This window comes from Larus michahellis, unplaced genomic scaffold (genome assembly GCF_964199755.1).
Source record: "Larus michahellis unplaced genomic scaffold, bLarMic1.1 SCAFFOLD_26, whole genome shotgun sequence".
Lineage (NCBI taxonomy): Eukaryota > Metazoa > Chordata > Aves > Charadriiformes > Laridae > Larus > Larus michahellis.
Window position 1 is genome coordinate 3,225,837 of NW_027436225.1, and position 7,537 is coordinate 3,233,373.

A 7,537-nucleotide genomic window follows, 5' to 3' on the forward strand; every position below is an offset into this window, starting at 1 on the left:
GCTCCTCCCATTGCATCAACGGTGTGTCCAGGGGAGCAGTTAGAGAGAGGTGAGACAGAAAAAAAATAAACATCAGACTTATCTCTACGGGAAAGTGGCTTATTCAATGCAATGGTAACATTATTATTAAAATTTATGTACTTGAGTGTCCTTCAAAACAAAAAAAATACAAACCCAGACACAATCTGTTACTACGGGGTCGTTCCTCATTTCTAGCGAGAGCGTGTGCACTAACGACCTTCTGCCAGAACCCCTTTCTGGATGGGAGCGAATAACAAAACAGAACCAGATTCTAGGAGAAAACTTCCTCAAAAACATCTTCCCCTGTGAAATAAGTTATTTATTGTAAACTGCTGGCAATTTAAAGTCATATTGATAATCTCGCTTTGACTTTTTACACCACAGCGCTACTTGCGTCCCAAAATACAGAAAGCAACAAAAAAGCATGGAATTACAAGTCACGTGTTTCCTGAACCTGCATAAAGCACCCTAATTAACATCTCAGTAGCTAGAACAAAAACGAGTTTATACACATAAACTCATATTTTACAATATCTGTAAAAATGAGAAAATCTTCTTTATTTCAATGCCTCACGCCCATATAGACAGGTTTTATTCTATTTTTAAACACACATTCCCCCCATGAATTTTCAGGCATTTTTGGGGGGGACCCAGTGTGACACCCCACACACCCCCTCCGGAAAAGGTCGTCTTTTGACTTAGAAATACCATCTGGAGTACAATTGCCGCCTGACATCAAAAAGAAACCAAACTACACAAACATGACACCCCACACAAAGCGGCTTTAACATCTCGGAGACGCAGTCTGCGTCACTACTGCGGAACAGCCCCTCCCACACAGCTCTGCTCATCCCAAAAAACCCCTTAATTAAAGAGCTGCCCACACCACCTGTTGGTGGCTCCTTGATGGGAGTTGACTGTGCCACCTTGGCCTCAACAGTCTCGTTACGTCAACGTATTACCCATAGAGTCCTGCTGCTCTTCCCCCTGCCCCTGACTCTACGCGACCGGGCAGAGCAGCTTCGAGCCCAACACGCACAAGCACAGACCAACGCTACACACAACGCCACAAACAACGCACCTCGCGGATCAGAGAAAACTCCCAGCAAGAAGGATGACACCCCGACGACGTAAGGGATTGTCAGGCAAGAAGACCTGCGGGCCCATGGCGGTGACGTGAGAAGGCTCGAGGGAAAGCCCAGGAAATGACGACAACGCAACGGCCCGGGACAACGAGTGACTCTCAGACTGAGGAGGTGTATGCGCGGGAAGCCGGTCTTCAAGACCGAAGAACTTAAGGATGCAGGGAAGAAGTCGCAGTCACTGAAAAGGGGTGGCTAGAGAACAGGGCTGCTCCCGCAGCCAGGAACAACGCCGCAGATGAGGACCGTCCAGAAACTTCCGAGTTTCTAAAGACCCAGCCACGCTTTAAGCTTATGATGCAAGAAAAGCAGCCCCCGACTGGGGCAATGCCAATGGGGACAGGCATTCGAGGCTCTAGGGATGGTGCCTGAAGTACAGACCGCGCTCCTCAAGTGGAAAGAGGACACTGAGTCCCAAGGAAGGTTTAAGACACAGAAAACACACCACACAAACAACACAACAGACGCGGGCCAGAACTGCCCTGCCCAGCACACGCTACCTTTGTGCTGAAGAGTAACCCGCCCCCTTTACCTGCGCAGAGGACACTGCTCCTGGATACGCCTCTGCTCTACCCTGACTTGAAAACTCCTCCCTGAAACTGCCAACCTTGGCCCCCTCCAGCGCCTGTCCCTCTACTTCGCTTTCGGAGGGCCAGTGGCCTGAATTCATCCTTGACGAAAAAAACCCACAACAAACAGCTAACTGAGGCGTTCCTGCAGTCACCACGTTCCTCTTCATCAGCAAAACAAAGAGAAAGCACAACTCCAGCAGCGACCGCCATGACAGTAGATGTCAACCTCTTCCACAACACCCTCGTCCTCAGAGGTGCCACGGCAATCCGCTCACCTGCGTCGCGTCGATTCCAGAGTCGGAGGCTGCCGCAACAATTATTTATGGCACCGACGATACCAACAAACACAAAATTACCATTGCGTTTCCGCGACATCACCAGTCCCGCGCTCCTCCTCCACACCGTCCAGCTCGCCTCAACTGCAAGAGACTAGAACAGACCAGACCCCGTCGACACCCAGATCCAAAGGCAAAACCGACACGACAGAGACTGACGAACCCAGTTTGCTGCCAGCTGCAAACACGCGAGGGACACCGTGGCACTCCGCGGGCAATGGGGGAAGGTGACGAGCCACGCCACACCCTGAGTGACGCTACGCCTTATGTCCCTGCTGCTTTCTTGAGAAACGCTAGTGCCATATGCAGCCGCATACAAAACGCTCGCCGTAACCCCTACAAGATAATCTCGTCGTCAGCCCAATTAAGAGAAACAATATCAGCAATTCACACAGCCTACTGCAAAACCGGTGAAAAACCCACAGTTCCATCTTCAAAGAAGTCAGGAATTCTAGGAAAACGCGGTGCTCCTAGAACAAAGCAAAGCAAAGCACGCTGTTAAACCATCCGGGCACCCCCCAAACACGCATCACGAAGTCACTGACCTGAGAAAAAGGAAACAAAAAAGCAGCAGACCAGCCAACTTTCTGCCGTACAGGCGGCTGGAGGTTTACTGCTCCCGAAGGCCTCAGCTCAGCCCTTCTCACCCCCGCCCCCCGAAACGCCAAAACGCGCCTCCCCAGACAGCTGAGCCCGCCCCAGAGCTGCCGCCAACCGAAGGCCCAGCAGAGCACCGACCCCCCGGGGCCCAGCAGCAGAACGAGCTCCTGAGCCCGGGCAGGGGCTCACGTACCCCGGGCCCCGCCCACCGCCCTCGGGCCCCGCCCACCGCCCTTCCCACAATCCCCTGGGAAAGGGGCAGGGCCGACCCCCAGGAGACGCGAAGGCGGCCGCAGGAGCAGCAGCTGCTTTTCCCCTGCCTTAAGTTCCCCGCAGGCGAAGCACCACCCCTTTTTCTGTCCCTTTGGGACTCGCCTCTGGTGATTCTCTCACCGCCTTGGGTTGATTTCTGTCCAGTCGTTGCTGTGGAGAAGAGAGTTCCGCAGGGGTCGCTTTGTTTTTGCGATCTTCGGATATTTTTGTGGTTAACTGTTCATCGCGCTTTGCGGTCTGGGAAGAGTGCTGGAATCATGGGATTCCCAGAAGACTGATGGGCATTTCCGGGCTCCCGGAGGACTAAAGTACCACGGAGACGCGCGTCGGCTGCCTGAGGGGGCCCCTGGAGGACTAAACTGCCATAGAGACGCGCGTCGGCTGCCTGAGGGGGCCCCTGGAGGACTAAACTGCCATAGAGACGCGTGCCGGCTGACTGAGGGGGCACTTCCGGGTTTCTGGAGGACTAAAGTGCCATAGAGACGCGCGTCGGCTGACTGAGGGGGCACTTCCGGGTTCACGGAGGACTAAAGTGCCATAGAGATGCGCGTCGGCTGACTGAGAGGGCACTTCCGGGTTTCTGGAGGACTAAAGTGCCATAGAGATGCGCGTCGGCTGACTGAAGGGACCCCTGGAGGACTAAACTGCCATAGAGACGCGCGTCGGCTGACTGAAGGGACCCCTGGAGGACTAAACTGCCATAGAGACGCGCGTCGGCTGACTGAGGGGGCACTTCCGGGTTCCCGGAGGACTAAACTGCCATAGAGACGCGCGTCGGCTGACTGAAGGGACCCCTGGAGGACTAAAGTGCGATAGAGACGCGCGTCGGCTGACTGAGGGGGCACTTCCGGGGTCCTTGAGGACCGCGGGGCCATGGAGATGGACGCCCGGAAACCTGCCGGGCACCGCCGGGGGCGCGTTAACGCGTTAATAGCCGATTACTGGAGGGCCGACGGCCGCTCTCGGGGCCGGGCGGGCGGCACCGATGCCGCTCCAGGCGGCGCGGAGCTCGCCGGTGCCCCGGCGGTCCCGGTTCAGCCTCCAGCCGCCGCTCTCTCGGGACAGGCGCCGGACCGGGCAGCTGCGAAGCCGCGCATGCGCACGAGCTGCGGAGCCGAGGGGCGTGGCCGAGGGGCGCGGGGGGCGTGGCCGGGGCTGCCGGGGGCGGGGCCGGGGAGGGCGGGAGGCGGGGCCACAGCGCACGCGCCGCTCCCCCCGCCCCCCCCCCCCCCGCAGGACCCGCCCTCGGTCCCGCCGCTCCCACGCGCCGCCGCCGCCCGCGGCCCCTCAGCGCCGCCGGGCCCCGCGGCCTCTCTGCAGCCGCCGCCGCCGCGCCCCGGACCCGCCCAGCGCGGCCTTGCCCCCCGCAACCAGCCCCGGGGACGCGGCATCGCCCCGCGCGGGGCGGCGGGGCCGGAGGGGGGGGGGGCGGGGGGAGGCCTCGACCGCCGGAACGGGAGAATCGGGGATTTGGGCCTTTTCCCGCATGAATTATGGGGGTTTTTTCCCCATTTTTTTTTTGTTTTCCTTTCCGGCTGTACGAGCCCAGCTGCAGCACCGGCCCCCGCAGTCGCGCCGCCCTTTACACAAACGTTAATCTGTGTTTTATACATATATTATATCTGTATTTTACACAAACGTTAATCTGTGTTTTATACATATATTATATCTGTATTTTACACAAACGTTAATCTGTGTTTTATACATATATTATATCTGTATTTTACACAAACGTTACATCTATATTTTACACAAACGCTGTATCTGTATTTTAAACAAACGTTATATCTGTAATTTGTGTTTTCTGTTCACTCTTACGCGGAGAATCTGCCTAAACACGTACGTCCGCGCAGGCCGCCGGCTCACCCGTCTGTTCTGACACTAAAACCTTTCTGTAAATGCATTTTTTAAGTACTTTTATATTCTGGGACCTTTTGTGTAACGCAGAAGCACAGAATCAGCGAGTCCTCAGAGACGGAGGTTTTTATTTTGAATTTATTTCACACCCACCAACGAATATTATTTCTCAATACACACATTCCTTACGTATAAATGAGAGATTTCGGTCTGTCCCGACGCCTCACGCCCGCAGTTATAGGTTTTCCCATTTTTTTAACGCATCCCGAGAATTAGAGAGAATTAGAGAAATAGAGCCACGGCCCTACCGGAAAATGCTTCGGGGGCTGGCGCGGCGGCGCCAGGTGGGCACCGGTGGCGCCGAGGCTGACGGCCGCCTGAAAACCCGCAGCCCCACGGGCTGTGGGGCCACGCGAGCGGCTGCCAAAGAGCTTTCCAACGAGGCACGGCTTTCCCTCCTGGCTCTTCGGGCGTGGGAGCTGTGGCCAGAGCCGCGGCCCTACCGGAAAATGCTTCGGGGGCTGGCGCGGCGTCGCCAGGTGGGCGCCGGTGGCGCCGAGTCTGATGGCCGCCAGAAAGCCCGCAGCCCCACGGGCTGTGGGGCCACGCTAGCGGCTGCCAAAGAGCTTTCCAACGAGGCACGGCTTTCCCTCCTGGCTCTTCGGGCGTGGGAGCTGTGGCCAGAGCCGCGGCCCTACCGGAAAATACTTTGCAGGCTGGCGCGGCGGCGCCAGGTGGGCGCCGGTGGCGCCGAGGCTGATGGCCGCCGCAAAGCCCGCAGCACCACGGTGTGTGGGGCCACGCGAGCGGCTGCCAAAGAGCTTTCCGAAGAGGCACGGCTTTCCCTCCTGGCTCTTCGGGCGTGGGAGCTGTGGCCAGAGCCGCGGCCCTACCGGAAAATGCTTCGGGGGCTGGCGTGGCGGCACCACATGGGCGCCGGTGGCGCCGAGGCTGACAGCCGCCGGAAAGCCCGCAGCCCCACGGGCTGTGGGGCCATGCGAGCGGCTGCCAAAGAGCTTTCCAACGAGGCACGGCTTTCCCTCCTGGCTCTTCGGGCGTGGGAGCTGTGGCCAGAGCCGCGGCCCTACCGGAAAATGCTTCGGGGGCTGGCGCGGCGGCGCCAGGTGGGCACCAGTGGCACCGAGGCTGACGGCCGCCGGAAAGCCCGCAGCCCCACGGGCTGTGGGGCCACGCGAGTGGCTGCCAAAGAGCTTTCCAACGAGGCATGGCTTTCCCTCCTGGCTCTTCGGGCGTGGGAGCTGTGGCCAGAGCCGCGGCCCTACCGGAAAATGCTTCGGGGGCTGGCGCGGCGGCGCCAGGTGGGCACCAGTGGCGCCGAGGCTGACGGCCGCCGGAAAGCGCGCAGCCCCACGGGCTGTGGGGCCACGCGAGTGGCTGCCAAAGAGCTTTCCAACGAGGCACGGCTTTCCCTCCTGGCTCTTCGGGCGTGGGAGCTGTGGCCAGAGCCACGGCCCTACCGGAAAATGCTTCGGGGGCTGGCGCGGCGGCGCCAGGTGGGCACCGGTGGCGCCGAGGCTGACGGCCGCCGGAAAGCCCGCAGCCCCACGGGCTGTGGGGCCACGCGAGCGGCTGCCAAAGAGCTTTCCAATGAGGCACGGCTTTCCCTCCTGGCTCTTCGGGCGTGGGAGCTGTGGCCAGAGCCGCGGCCCTACCGGAAAATGCTTCGGGGGCTGGCGCGGCGGCGCCAGGTGGGCACCGGTGGCGCCGAGGCTGACGGCCGCCAGAAAGCCCGCAGCCCCATGGGCTGTGGGGCCACGCGAGCGGCTGCCAAAGAGCTTTCCAACGAGGCACGGCTTTCCCTCCTGGCTCTTCGGGCGTGGGAGCTGTGGCCAGAGCCACGGCCCTACCGGAAAATGCTTCGCAGGCTGTCGCGGCGGCGCCACGTGGACACCAGTGGCGCCGAGGCTGACGGCCGCCGGAAAGCCCGCAGCCCCACGGGCTGTGGGGCCACGTGAGCAGCTGCCAAAGAGCTTTACAACGAGGCACGGATTTCCCTCCTGGCTCTTCGGGCATGGGAGCTGTGGCCAGAGCCACGGCCCTACCGGAAAATGCTTCGCAGGCTGTCGCGGCGGCGCCAGGTGGGCACCAGTGGCACCGAGGCTGACGGCCGCCGGAAATCCCGCAGCGCCACGGGCTGTGGGGCCACGCGAGCGGCTGCCAAAGAGCTTTCCAACGAGGCACGGCTTTCCCTCCTGGCTCTTCGGGCGTGGGAGCTGTGGCCAGAGCCGCGGCCCTACCGGAAAATGCTTCGGGGGCTGGCGCGGCGGCGCCAGGTGGGCGCCGGTGTCGCCAAGGCTGACGGCCGCCGGAAAGCCCGCAGCCCCACGGGCTGTGGGGCCACGCGAGCGGCTGCCAAAGAGCTTTCCAACGAGGCACGGCTTTCCCTCCTGGCTCTTCGGGCGTGGGAGCTGTGGCCAGAGCCGCGGCCCTACCGGAAAATGCTTCGCAGGCTGGCGCGGCGGCGCCAGGTGGGCGTCGGTGGCGCCGAGGCTGACGGCCGCCGGAAAGCCCGCAGCCCCACGGGCTGTGGGGCCACGTGAGCGGCTGCCAAAGAGCTTTCCAACGAGGCACGGCTTTCCCTCCTGGCTCTTCGGGCGTGGGAGCTGTGGCCAGAGCCGCGGCCCTACCGGAAAATGCTTCGCAGGCTGGCACGGCGGCGCCAGGTGGGCACCAGTGGCGCCGAGGCTGACGGCCGCCGGAAAGCCCGCAGCCCCAC